The sequence below is a fragment of the Phalangium opilio genome, unplaced genomic scaffold, assembly GCF_054372755.1.
Source record: "Phalangium opilio isolate 3A_F unplaced genomic scaffold, DU_Popi_V2 ptg000019l_1, whole genome shotgun sequence".
In the NCBI taxonomy this organism is placed as follows: Eukaryota; Metazoa; Arthropoda; class Arachnida; order Opiliones; family Phalangiidae; genus Phalangium; species Phalangium opilio.
The window spans coordinates 7157793-7171447 of NW_028324152.1; the positions used below are offsets into that span (position 1 = coordinate 7157793).

General features: G+C 45.2%; 2 non-coding genes across 2 annotated transcripts; both read left to right on the top strand.

Moving 5' to 3' along the window:
* The first annotated feature begins 8166 nt into the window (after nt 1-8166).
* Nucleotides 8167-8237, top strand: TRNAT-GGU (transfer RNA threonine (anticodon GGU)). Its single transcript has one exon. It is a non-coding gene; the product is annotated as a tRNA-Thr (tRNA).
* A 2285-nt stretch (nt 8238-10522) lies between these two features.
* On the top strand, nt 10523-10593 carry TRNAT-GGU (transfer RNA threonine (anticodon GGU)). Its single transcript has one exon. It is a non-coding gene; the product is annotated as a tRNA-Thr (tRNA).
* The last annotated feature ends 3062 nt before the right edge of the window (nt 10594-13655 follow it).

Below are 13655 nucleotides of genomic sequence, written 5' to 3' on the forward strand. Positions count from 1 at the left end.
GAGCCCATCCGGGAGCGGTGTTGTGACGTCTCAGATGTTACGTAAAATGTCAGAGTTTTTCCACAATACCTGACGAACATTTAATTTTTGGGCTTCCGCGGCGCAATAATTAGCGCGTCCAGCTGTTAATCGAAAGGTTGGTGGTTCGAGCCCACCCGGGAGCGGTGTTGTGGGATCTCAAATGTAACGTAGAAAGCCAAAGTTTTTCCACAATACCTGACTACCATTTAATTTTTGGGCTTCCTTGGCGCAATGGTTAGCGCGTTCGGCTGTTAACCGAAAGGATGGTGGTTCGAGCCCACCTGGGAGAGGTGTTGTAGGGTCTCAGATGTAACGTAAAAAGTCATAACTTATTGTTGTGTGTTTGTACGACTACACAGGAGTTGATACTTTAAAACTATGGTTTTATTTACAATGATTTATACATGATCGAGGTCCGAGGTAGACTGAATTTTTAACACAGAGAGGGGGCCTTTTTATACACGAGAGATTAGATAAATAATAGACATTAAGCTAATATGGGGCTGTTCATAAACTGGCCTACTAATAATATAAAGCATAATGTCACATCCCCTTTTTTTATACAAATAAGAATGCGTTTTATAAATTTAACTTAGTCGATGGCTTTGAGATTCTTCCGGATCGTGTTACTGTCCCTTTGTCGTCTTTTGGCAATTTGCTTCTTGTCTTTCTCTTATTCGTACTTTCCGGTGACCTCGTGGTATTGGACTCAGATGGATCAGCTCGCAAGTTCTCTCGGTCGGTATCTTGAAGGTTTTCAGCATTGCATGGATGATTGTCGTGGGCTGGCTCAGAGACAGGTTCCTCTCGATCAATGATGTTTGGTGGATCTATGACGTCCTCTGGGCCAATACTCGATTCCGGAGTGAAAGACTTGATTCCGTGATTTTGATGACTGTCCGGTAGGGGAACTAGATGGAACCGGTTTCTTCGAATCCTTCCTTTAGACGTCTCGATTATATATGATCGGGGCTCCTCTGCTTTCTCGAAAACGGTTCCTTCTTTGCGTAAATCGGTTATCCATACCCTTTTCCCAAGATCTAATTTGTGTAGCTCTCTGACTCTATGGCGTTGGTCGTAATTTCGTTTCTGAGTTTTTTTCTGCGTTAGTGATGTTTCTTTGATACGTTCTGCTGATAAGATCGTCGGGACAAGCATGTTTGACGGTAATGGGAGCGTTGTTCGGAGATGGCGACTCATAAGCATTTGTGCTGGACTGAAACCATTGGACGTCGGTGTAGATCGGTACGCCAACAGTGCCAAAGGGATGTTGTCAGATTTCTTTAAAATGGATTTCGCTGTCTTTACTGCTGCTTCTGCGAACCCATTACTTTGAGGATATCTTGGGCTGCTCGTGATAGATCGAAATCCATATTTCTTGGAGAATGCGATGAATTCCAAGGTTCTTGTCGCTGATAAATTAGTGCCATTATCGCTGCGGACCACCTCTGGAATTCCGTGTCGTGCAAATATATCTTCGATGATCTCGATGACAGTTTTTGTAGTTTGATCTTTCATTCGAGCCAATTCCAGATATTTTGAGTAGTAGTCCATCATGACCAGGTACCATTTTCCCCCATGATGTAGCATATCTATGGCAACTGCTTGCCATGGTCGTTCGGGTAAGCTTGTTGGTTTTAAGGGCTCATGAAAGTTGACTGATTCTTTGAGACATCGTTCGCATCTTTTCACCTTATCTTCGATTTCCCGTGAAATTCCAGGCCACCAGACGGATTGTTTGGCTCTTTCTCGACATTTGACGATTCCCATGTGACCTTGATGAATTCGATCCATTATTTCTGGACGCATGGAACTTGGAATGAGCAGTCTGCTGCCTTTCATGATGATTCCGTCTTGGATGGTGATTTCATGCCTGTAGCTGAAGTAGTCATTACAACTACTGTGTACGCGTTTTTTCTCCGGCCATCCATGTTCGAGGTAACGTTGTAATGTTCTGCATGTAGCATCTTCCTGTTGTTTATGAAGAATTTCCGCAAGCTTTGGATCTGTAGTGGGTAGGTTCATCATTACTAACTGTACGTGAGCAGAAATTTCTTGTTGTAGCTCGTTGTCGTCAACGTCTATCAACGGAGCTCTAGACAATGTATCAGCGGCAACTAAGGATTTTCCAGGCACGTAGGAGACCTTGTACGAGTATCGCATCATGCGTAAACGTAGCCTTTGCAGTCTCGGAGATAAATCGTCCAGTTGTTTCGAATGCAATATGGAAACAAGGGGCTGATGATCAGTTTCTAGCTTTATTGTTATACCCGTTATGAAATCCTCAAATCGCTGGCATGCCCACGTTAATGCATACGCCTCGTTCTCGATCTGCGCATAGCGTTGTTCTGTCGAGGATAACGTCTTCGAGGCATAGGCAATGACTTTGTAAGTTCCATTGGCTTGTTCTTGTCGAAGTATTGCTCCAATCCCATAGCTTGACGCATCGGCGGATACTACTGTTGGCTTCCTTGGATCGAAGATACCCAAAACAGGCTTGCTTGTGAGTGTCGTCTTGAGGTATTTGAAGGCCATTTCTTGACTTGGGCCCCAAATCCAGCTGTTCTTGGTGCTCAATAGACTACTTAGTGGTTTAAGCTGCTCGGCCATTCGGGGAATGAACTTTCCAAGATAATTTACCATTCCTAATAGACGACGTAGCTCTGCGACATCAGATGGTGATTTCATCTCGACTATGGCTCGAACCTTCTCCTCGTCTGGACTGATCCCGGCACTGTCTATTACGTGCCCCAAAAACTTGATCCTTTTGTTAAATTTTTTATAATATACCACGCCACTGTTCAATTTTAAGTGGATATAACATAAATTCATTAATTCTTTTTTCATGAATCTTTAACACTAATTATTATAATACACCATTGTTAAATCTATATTTTAAATTAAATTGTTGTATTAAATTAAGCAGATAGGCACGGGGCTTACAAGTCACAATGTGACTTAGCCCCGTAGCAAACTGTATATGTAATGATAAGTAAAAAATAAACATTTTGAATTTGAATTTGAATTTTGACTCCAAAGAGGCATTTCCTTTCATTGAGCGTGACTCCTTGGTCTTTCAATCTTTCGAGAACTTCCTTTAGGTTTTCATCATGTTCGGCCATGTCCTTGCCCCATACTAGAATGTCGTCCTGATGACAAACTGTGTTCTTGACGCCTTCAATATACGAAGACATTTGGCTTTGGTAGTGCTCGGATGCAGATGTTAAACCAAAGGGCAGGCAATTGCAGCAATATCTTCCAAATGGCGTCATGAAAGTCGTAAGTAATATGGAGTCCGGATGTAGCGGTATCTGCCAATAACCGGAATTACAATCAAGTTTTGAGAAGATCTCGGCTCCAGCCAGTCGTCCAAGCGTATGGTCTACAGCCGGTATCTGGTACCGTTCACGTTGTACGTAGTTATTCAGTTGCGTATAATCCACGCATATCCTTAATTCGCCAGAATCCTTTCTCACGACCACCATGGGAGCGCACCAGTCTGTGGGGTCCTCGACTCTCCGGATTACTCCCAAGTCCACCATTCGTTTCAATTCAGCTTCGACTTGTGACATCAAAGGAATCGCAACTCGACGTGGAGTCGTCACTGCATACGGTACTGCGTTCGGTTTCAGCTTCAGTTTGTAGCTTCGTTTGACTCGTCCTAAGCCGGTAAATAGTTGAGGATAATGGTCCTTTGGTCTTATACTCGTCTCCGTGAGTTGCAGCTCATCGATTCTTTGAACTATTTTCAGGTCTTCACTTGCTCTGAGGCTTAGAAGTGGAACTTGCAATTGGTCGATGACATAGACCTTGTCATGGATGGTGGTATCTCTACTTGACAGGTAGGCTTCAATGAAACCTTTGCAGTTAATCAAGGTCTTCCCTGGTCCAAACATTTTCAAAATCGACGTAACTCGGCCAAGGAAAAACATTTTGAGTATTTCTTCACTATTTTCAAATATAACCACTGAAACCATTATTTTTGTAATTTTTGCGTTAATTCAAGCAAATGTAACGATATTCATTCAACAACCTGTTAAAATTCAATTTTAAATAAGAAATCGTTGTCACGGATTTTGTATCTTGAAGAGAAAAAACATGCGATTTTTTCGGTACACTTTTAAATGCATTTTTTTCTGGAGAAATGTTTGACCGAATACAGCTTAATTCCCTCTAAAACACTCAATAAAAGTGATTTCATCTCGATTGAACAATAATTAAAAATGTAGCTCGATTTTTAATAACATTTTCAAAATCGACGTTTCACCGCCAACGAAGCATATTTTGAGTATTTCTTCACTATTTACAAATATATTCACTGAAACCATTATTTTTATACTTTTTGCTTTAATTCAAGCAAATGTAACGATATTCAATCAAAAAACTGTTAAAATTAAATTTTTCAATAAGAAATCGTTGTCACGGATTTTGTATCTTGAAGAAGAAAAACATGCGATTTTTTCGGTACTTTTTTGAATGCATTTTTTTCTGGAGAAATTTTTGACCGAATTCTGTTTAATTCCCTATAAAACACTCATTGAAAGTGATTTCATCTCGATTGAACAATAATTAAAAATTTACCTCGATTTTTAATAACATTTTCAAAATCGTCGTTTCACGGCCAAAGAAGCATACTTTGAGTATTTCTTCACTATTTTCAAATATGTTCACTGAAACCATTATTTTTATACTTTTTGCTTTAATTCAAGCAAATGTAACGATATTCAATCAAAAAACTGTTAAAATTAAATTTTTCAATAAGAAATCGTTGTCACGGATTTTGTATCTTGAAGAAGAAAAACATGCGATTTTTTCGGTACTTTTTTGAATGCATTTTTTTCTGGAGAAATGTTTGACCGAATTCAGCTTAATTCCCTATAAAACACTCATTGAAAGTGATTTCATCTCGATTGAACAATAATTAAAAATGTTCCTCGATTTTTAATAACATTTTCAAAATCGTTGAGCCCTCCCGGGAGCGGTGTTGTGACGTCTCAGATGTAACGTAAAATATCAGAGTTTTTCCACAATACCTGACGAACATTTAATTTTTGGGCTTCCGTGGCGCAATGGTTAGCGCGTTCAGCTGTTAATCGAAAGATTGGTGGTTCGAGCACACCCGGGAGAGGTGTTGTGTGGTCTCAGATGTAGCGTAAAAAGTCAAAACTTTTCCACAATACGTGACAACCATTTAATTTCTGAGCTTCCGTGGCTCAATGGTTAGCGCGTTCGGCTGTTAACAAATAGGTTGGTGGTTCGAGCCCATCCGGGAGCGGTGTTGTGACGTCTCAGATGTGACGTAAAAAGTTAAGGTTTTTCCAAAATACCTGACGACCATTTAATTTTTGGGCTTCCGTGGCGCAATGGTTAGCGCGTTCAGCTGCTATTCAGAAGACTGGTGGTTTGAGCCCTCCCGGGAGCGTTGTGGTGACGTCTCAGATGTAACGTAAAATGTCAGAGTTTTTCCACAATCCCTGACGAACATTCAATTTTTTGGCTTCCGTGGCGCAATGGTTAGCGCGTTCAGCTGTTAATCGAAAGGTTGGTGGTTCGAGCCCACCCGGGAGAGGTGTTGTACGGTCTCAGATGTAGCGGAAAAAGTCAAAACATTTCCACAATACGTGACAACCATTTAATTTCAGAGCTTCCGTGGCTCAATGGTTAGCGCGTTCGGCTGTTAACAAATACGTTGGTGGTTCGAGCCCATCCGGGAGCGGTGTTGTGTGATCTCAAATGTAACGTAGAAAGCCAAAGTTTTTCCACAATACCTGACGACCATTTAATTTTTGGGCGTCCGTGGCGCAATTGGATAGCGCGTTCAGCTGTTAATCGAAAGGTTGGTGGTTCGAGCCCATCCGGGAGAGGTGTTGTGTGGTCTCAGATGTAGCGTAAAAAGTCAAAACTTTTCCACAATACTTGACAACCATTTAATTTCAGAGCTTCCGTGGCTCAATGGTTAGCGCGTTCGGCTGTTAACAAATAGGTTGGTGGTTCGAGCCCATCCGGGAGCGGTGTTGTGACGTCTCAAGACGACGTCAAAAGTCAAGGTTTTTCCACAATACCTGACGACCATTTAATTTTTGGGCTTCCGTGGCGCAATGGTTAGCAAGTTCAGCTGCTATTCAAAAGACTGGTGGTTTGAGCCCACCCGGGAGCGGTGTTGTGACGTCTCAGATGTAACGTAAAATGTTAGAGTTTTTCCAAAATACCTGACGAACATTTAATTTTTGGGCGTCCGTGGCTCAATGGTTAGCGCGTTCGGCTGTTAACCGAAAGATTGGTGGTTCGAGCCCATCCGGGAGAGGTGTTGTGAGGTCTCAGATGTAACGTAAAAAGTCAAGGTTTTTCCACAATACCTGACGACCATTTAATTTATGGGCTTCCGTGGCGCAATGGTTAGCGCGTTCAGCTGCTATTCCGAAGACTGGTTGTTTGAGCCCTCCCTGGAGCGGTGTTGTGACGTCTCAGATGTAACGTAAAATGTCAAGGTTTTTCCACAATACCTGGCAACGATTTAATTTCTGAGCTTCCGTGGCTCAATGGTTAGCGCGTTCGGCTGTTAACCAATAGGTTGGTGGTTCGAGCCCATCCGGGAGCGGTGTTGTGACGTCTCAATGTGAAGTAAAATCAAGGTTTTTCCACAATACCTGACGAATATTTTATTTTTGGGCTTCCGTGGTGCAATGGTTAGCGCGCTCAGCTGTTATTCAAAAGGCTGGTGGTTCGAGCCCACCCGGGAGCGGTGTTGTGTGATCTCAAATGTAACGTAGAAAGCCAAAGTTTTTCCACAATACCTGACGACCATTTAATTTTTGGGCTTCCGTGGCGCAATGGTTAGCACGTTCGGCTGTTAACGAATAGGTTGGTGGTTCGAGCCCATCCGGGAGCGGTGTTGTGGGATCTCAAATGTAACGTAGAAAGCCAAAGTTTTTGCACAATAAATGACGACCATTTAATTTTTGGGCTTCCGTGGCGCAATGGTTAGCGCGTTCGGCTGTTAACCGACTGAAAGGTTGGTGGTTCGAGCCCATCTGGGAGCGGTGTTGTGAGGTCTCAGATGTAACGTAAAAAGTCAAGGTTTTTCCACAATACCTGACGACCATTTAATTTATGGGCTTCCGTGGCGCAATGGTTAGCACGTTCAGCTGCTATTCAGAAGACTGGTTGTTTGAGCCCTCCCTGGAGCGGTGTTGTGACGTCTCAGACGTAGCGTGAAAAGTCAAAACTTTTCCACAATACCTGACAACCTTTTAATTTCTTGGCTTCCGTGGCGCAATGGTTAGCGCGTTCGGCTGTTAACCAATAGGTTGGTGGTTCGAGCCCACCCGGGAGCGGTGTTGTGTGATCTCAAATGTAACGTAGAAAGCCAAAGTTTTTCCACAATACCTGACGACCATTTATTTTTTGGGCTTCCGTGGCGCAATGGTTAGCACGTTCGGCTGTTAACGAATAGGTTGGTGGTTCGAGCCCATCCAGGAGCGGTGTTGTGGGATCTCAAATGTAACGTAGAAAGCCAAAGTTTTTGCACAATAAATGACGACCATTTAATTTTTGGGCTTCCGTGGCGCAATAGTTAGCGCGTTCGGCTGTTAACCAATAGGTTGGTGGTTCGACCCCATCCGGGAGCGGTGTTGTGAGGTCTCAGATGTGACGTAAAAAGTCAAGGTTTTTACACAATACCTGACGAGCATTTAACTTTTGGGCTTCCGTGGCGCAATGGTTAGCGCGTTCGGCTGTTAACCAATAGGTTGGTGGTTCGAGCCCATCCGGGAGCGGTGTTGTGAGGTCTCAGATGTGACGTAAAAAGTCAAGGTTTTTACACAATACCTGACGAGCATTTAACTTTTGTGCTTCCGTGGCGCAATGGTTAGCGCGTTCGGCTGTTAACCAATAGGTTGGTGGTTCGAGCCCATCCGGGAGCGGTGTTGTGAGGTCTCAGATGTAACGTAAGAAGTCAAGGTTTTTACACAATACCTGACGAGTATTTAACTTTTGGGCTTCCGTGGCGCAATGGTTAGCGCGTTCGGCTGTTAACCAATAGGTTGGTGGTTCGAGCCCATCCGGGAGCGGTGTTGTGAGGTCTCAGATGTGACGTAAAAGGTCAAGGTTTTTACACAATACCTGACGAGCATTTAATTTTTGAGATTCCGTGGCGCAATGGTTAGCGCGTTCAGCTGGTAATCGAAAGGTTGGTGGTTCGAGCCCACCCGGGAAAGGTGTTGTGGGGTCTCAAATGTAACGTAGAAAGCCAAAGTTTTTCCACAACACCTGACAACCATTTTATTTCTGAGCTTCCGTGGCTCAATGGTTAGCGCGTTCGGCTGTTAACCAATAGGTTGGTGGTTCGAGCCCATCCGGGAGCGGTGTTGTGAGGTCTCAGATGTGACGTAAAAAGTCAAGGTTTTTACACAATACCTGACGAGCATTTAACTTTTTGGCTTCCGTGGCGCAATGGTTAGCGCGTTCGGCTGTTAATTAATAGGTTGGTGGTTCGAGCCCATCCGGGAGCGGTGTTGTGAGGTCTCAGATGTGACGTAAGAAGTCAAGGTTTTTACACAATACCTGACGAGTATTTAACTTTTGGGCTTCCGTGGCGCAATGGTTAGCGCGTTCGGCTGTTAACCAATAGGTTGGTGGTTCGAGCCCATCCGGGAGCGGTGTTGTGAGGTCTCAGATGTGACGTAAAAAGTCAAGGTTTTTACATAATACCTGACGAGCATTTAACTTTTGGGCTTCCGTGGCGCAATGGTTAGCGCGTTCGGCTGTTAACCAATAGGTTGGTGGTTCGAGCCCATCCGGGAGCGGTGTTGTTTGGTCTCAGATGTGACGTAAAAAGTCAAGGTTTTTACACAATACCTGACGAGCATTTAATTTTTGGGATTCCGTGGCGCAATGGTTAGCGCGTTCAGCTGTTAAAGGAAAGGTTGGTGGTTCGAGCCCATCCGGGAGAGGTGTTGTGGGGTCTCAAATGTAACGTAGAAAGCCAAAGTTTTTCCACAACACCTGACGACCATTTAATTTTTGGGCTTCCGTGGCGCAATGGTTAGCACGTTCGGCTGTTAACGAATAGGTTGGTGGTTCGAGCCCATCCGGGAGCGGTGTTGTGGGATCTCAAATGTAACGTAGAAAGCCAAAGTTTTTGCACAATAAATGACGACCATTTAATTTTTGGGCTTCCGTGGCGCAATGGTTAGCGCGTTCGGCTGTTAACCGACTGAAAGGTTGGTGGTTCGAGCCCATCTGGGAGCGGTGTTGTGAGGTCTCAGATGTAACGTAAAAAGTCAAGGTTTTTCCACAATACCTGACGACCATTTAATTTATGGGCTTCCGTGGCGCAATGGTTAGCACGTTCAGCTGCTATTCAGAAGACTGGTTGTTTGAGCCCTCCCTGGAGCGGTGTTGTGACGTCTCAGACGTAGCGTGAAAAGTCAAAACTTTTCCACAATACCTGACAACCTTTTAATTTCTTGGCTTCCGTGGCGCAATGGTTAGCGCGTTCGGCTGTTAACCAATAGGTTGGTGGTTCGAGCCCACCCGGGAGCGGTGTTGTGTGATCTCAAATGTAACGTAGAAAGCCAAAGTTTTTCCACAATACCTGACGACCATTTATTTTTTGGGCTTCCGTGGCGCAATGGTTAGCACGTTCGGCTGTTAACGAATAGGTTGGTGGTTCGAGCCCATCCAGGAGCGGTGTTGTGGGATCTCAAATGTAACGTAGAAAGCCCAAGTTTTTGCACAATAAATGACGACCATTTAATTTTTGGGCTTCCGTGGCGCAATAGTTAGCGCGTTCGGCTGTTAACCAATAGGTTGGTGGTTCGACCCCATCCGGGAGCGGTGTTGTGAGGTCTCAGATGTGACGTAAAAAGTCAAGGTTTTTACACAATACCTGACGAGCATTTAACTTTTGGGCTTCCGTGGCGCAATGGTTAGCGCGTTCGGCTGTTAACCAATAGGTTGGTGGTTCGAGCCCATCCGGGAGCGGTGTTGTGAGGTCTCAGATGTGACGTAAAAAGTCAAGGTTTTTACACAATACCTAACGAGCATTTAACTTTTGGGCTTCCGTGGCGCAATGGTTAGCGCGTTCGGCTGTTAACCAATAGGTTGGTGGTTCGAGCCCATCCGGGAGCGGTGTTGTGAGGTCTCAGATGTGACGTAAAAAGTCAAGGTTTTTACACAATACCTGACGAGCATTTAACTTTTGTGCTTCCGTGGCGCAATGGTTAGCGCGTTCGGCTGTTAACCAATAGGTTGGTGGTTCGAGCCCATCCGGGAGCGGTGTTGTGAGGTCTCAGATGTAACGTAAGAAGTCAAGGTTTTTACACAATACCTGACGAGTATTTAACTTTTGGGCTTCCGTGGCGCAATGGTTAGCGCGTTCGGCTGTTAACCAATAGGTTGGTGGTTCGAGCCCATCCGGGAGCGGTGTTGTGAGGTCTCAGATGTGACGTAAAAGGTCAAGGTTTTTACACAATACCTGACGAGCATTTAATTTTTGAGATTCCGTGGCGCAATGGTTAGCGCGTTCAGCTGGTAATCGAAAGGTTGGTGGTTCGAGCCCACCCGGGAAAGGTGTTGTGGGGTCTCAAATGTAACGTAGAAAGCCAAAGTTTTTCCACAACACCTGACAACCATTTTATTTCTGAGCTTCCGTGGCTCAATGGTTAGCGCGTTCGGCTGTTAACCAATAGGTTGGTGGTTCGAGCCCATCCGGGAGCGGTGTTGTGAGGTCTCAGATGTGACGTAAAAAGTCAAGGTTTTTACACAATACCTGACGAGCATTTAACTTTTTGGCTTCCGTGGCGCAATGGTTAGCGCGTTCGGCTGTTAATTAATAGGTTGGTGGTTCGAGCCCATCCGGGAGCGGTGTTGTGAGGTCTCAGATGTGACGTAAGAAGTCAAGGTTTTTACACAATACCTGACGAGTATTTAACTTTTGGGCTTCCGTGGCGCAATGGTTAGCGCGTTCGGCTGTTAACCAATAGGTTGGTGGTTCGAGCCCATCCGGGAGCGGTGTTGTGAGGTCTCAGATGTGACGTAAAAAGTCAAGGTTTTTACATAATACCTGACGAGCATTTAACTTTTGGGCTTCCGTGGCGCAATGGTTAGCGCGTTCGGCTGTTAACCAATAGGTTGGTGGTTCGAGCCCATCCGGGAGCGGTGTTGTGAGGTCTCAGATGTGACGTAAAAAGTCAAGGTTTTTACACAATACCTGACGAGCATTTAATTTTTGGGATTCCGTGGCGCAATGGTTAGCGCGTTCAGCTGTTAAAGGAAAGGTTGGTGGTTCGAGCCCATCCGGGAGAGGTGTTGTGGGGTCTCAAATGTAACGTAGAAAGCCAAAGTTTTTCCACAACACCTGACAACCATTTAATTTCTGAGCTTCCGTGGCTCAATGGTTAACGCGTTCGGCTGTTAACCAATAGGTTGGTGGTTCGAGCCCATCCGGGAGCGGTGTTGTGAGGTCTCAGATGTGACGTAAAAAGTCAAGGTTTTGACACAATACCTGACGAGCATTTAACTTTTGGGCTTCCGTGGCGCAATGGGTAGCGCGTTCGGCTGTTAACCAATAGGTTGGTGGTTTGAGCCCATCCGGGAGCGGTGTTGTGAGGTCTCAGATGTGACGTAAGTAGTCAAGGTTTTTACATAATACCTGACGAGTTATAACTTTTGGGCTTCCGTGGCGCAATGGTTAGCGCGTTCGGCTGTTAACCAATAGGTTGGTGGTTCGAGCCCATCCGGGAGCGGTGTTGTGAGGTCTCAGATGTGACGTAAAAAGTCAAGTTTTTTGCACAATACCTGACGAGCATTTAGGTTTTGGGCTTCCGTGGCGCAATGGTTAGCGCGTTCGGCTGTTAAGCAATAGGTTGGTGGTTCGAGCCCATCCGGGAAAGGTGTTGTGGGGTCTCAAATGTAACGTACAAAGCCAAAGTTTTTCCACAATACCTGACAACCATTTAATTTCTGAGCTTCCGTGGATCAATGGTTAGCGCGTTCGGCTGTTAACCAATAGGTTGGTGGTTCGAGCCCATCCGGGAGCGGTGTTGTGTGATCTCAAATGTAACGTAGAAAGCCAAAGTTTTTCCACAATACCTGACGACCATTTAATTTTTGGGCTTCCGTGGCGCAATGGTTAGCGCGTTCGGCTGTTAACCAATAGGTTGGTGGTTCGAGCCCATCCGGGAGCGGTGTTGTGAGGTCTCAGATGTGACGTAAAAAGTCAAGGTTTTTACACAATACCTGACGAGCATTTAATTTTTGGGATTCCGTGGCGCAATGGTTAGCGCGTTCGGCTGTTAACCAATAGGTTGGTGGTTCGAGCCCATCCGGGAGCGGTGTTGTGTGATCTCAAATGTAACGTAGAAAGCCAAAGTTTTTCCACAATACCTGACGACCATTTAATTTTTGGGCTTCCGTGGCGCAATGGTTAGCACGTTCGGCTTTTAACCAATAGATTGGTGGTTCGAGCCCATCCGGGAGCGGTGTTGTGAGGTCTCAGATGTGACGTAAAAAGTCAAGGTTTTCCACAATACCTGACAACCATTTAATTTCTGAGCTTCCGTGGCTCAATGGTTAGCGCGTTCGGCTGTTAACCAATAGGTTGGTGGTTCGACCCCATCCGGGAGCGGTGTTGTGTGATCTCAAATGTAACGTAGAAAGCCAAAGTTTTTCCACAATACCTGACGACCATTTAATTTTTGGGCTTCCGTGGCGCAATGGTTAGCACGTTCGGCTTTTAACCAATAGATTGGTGGTTCGAGCCCATCCGGGAGCGGTGTTGTGAGGTCTCAGATGTGACGTAAAAAGTCAAGGTTTTCCACAATACCTGACAACCATTTAATTTCTGAGCTTCCGTGGCTCAATGGTTAGCGCGTTCGGCTGTTAACCAATAGGTTGGTGGTTCGACCCCATCCGGGAGCGGTGTTGTGAGGTCTCAGATGTGACGTAAAAAGTCAAGGTTTTTACATAATACCTGACGAGCATTTAACCTTTGGGCTTCCGTGGCGCAATGGTTAGCACGTTCGGCTTTTAACCAATAGATTGGTGGTTCGAGCCCATCCGGGAGCGGTGTTGTGAGGTCTCAGATGTGACGTAAAAAGTCAAGGTTTTCCACAATACCTGACAACCATTTAATTTCTGAGCTTCCGTGGCTCAATGGTTAGCGCGTTCGGCTGTTAACCAATAGGTTGGTGGTTCGACCCCATCCGGGAGCGGTGTTGTGTGATCTCAAATGTAACGTAGAAAGCCAAAGTTTTTCCACAATACCTGACGACCATTTAATTTTTGGGCTTCCGTGGCGCAATGGTTAGCACGTTCGGCTGTTAACCAATAGGTTGGTGGTTCGAGCTCATCCGGGAGCGGTGTTGTGAGGTCTCAGATGTGACGTAAAAAGTCAAGGTTTTCCACAATACCTGACAACCATTTAATTTCTGAGCTTCCGTGGCTCAATGGTTAGCGCGTTCGGCTGTTAACCAAAAGGTTGGTGGTTCGAGCCCACCCGGGAGCGGTGTTGTGGGATCTGAAATGTAACGTAGAAAGCCAAAGTTTTTGCACAATAAATGACGACCATTTAATTTTTGGGCTTCCGTGGCGCAATGGTTAGCGCGTTCGGCTGTTAACCCATAGGGTGGTGG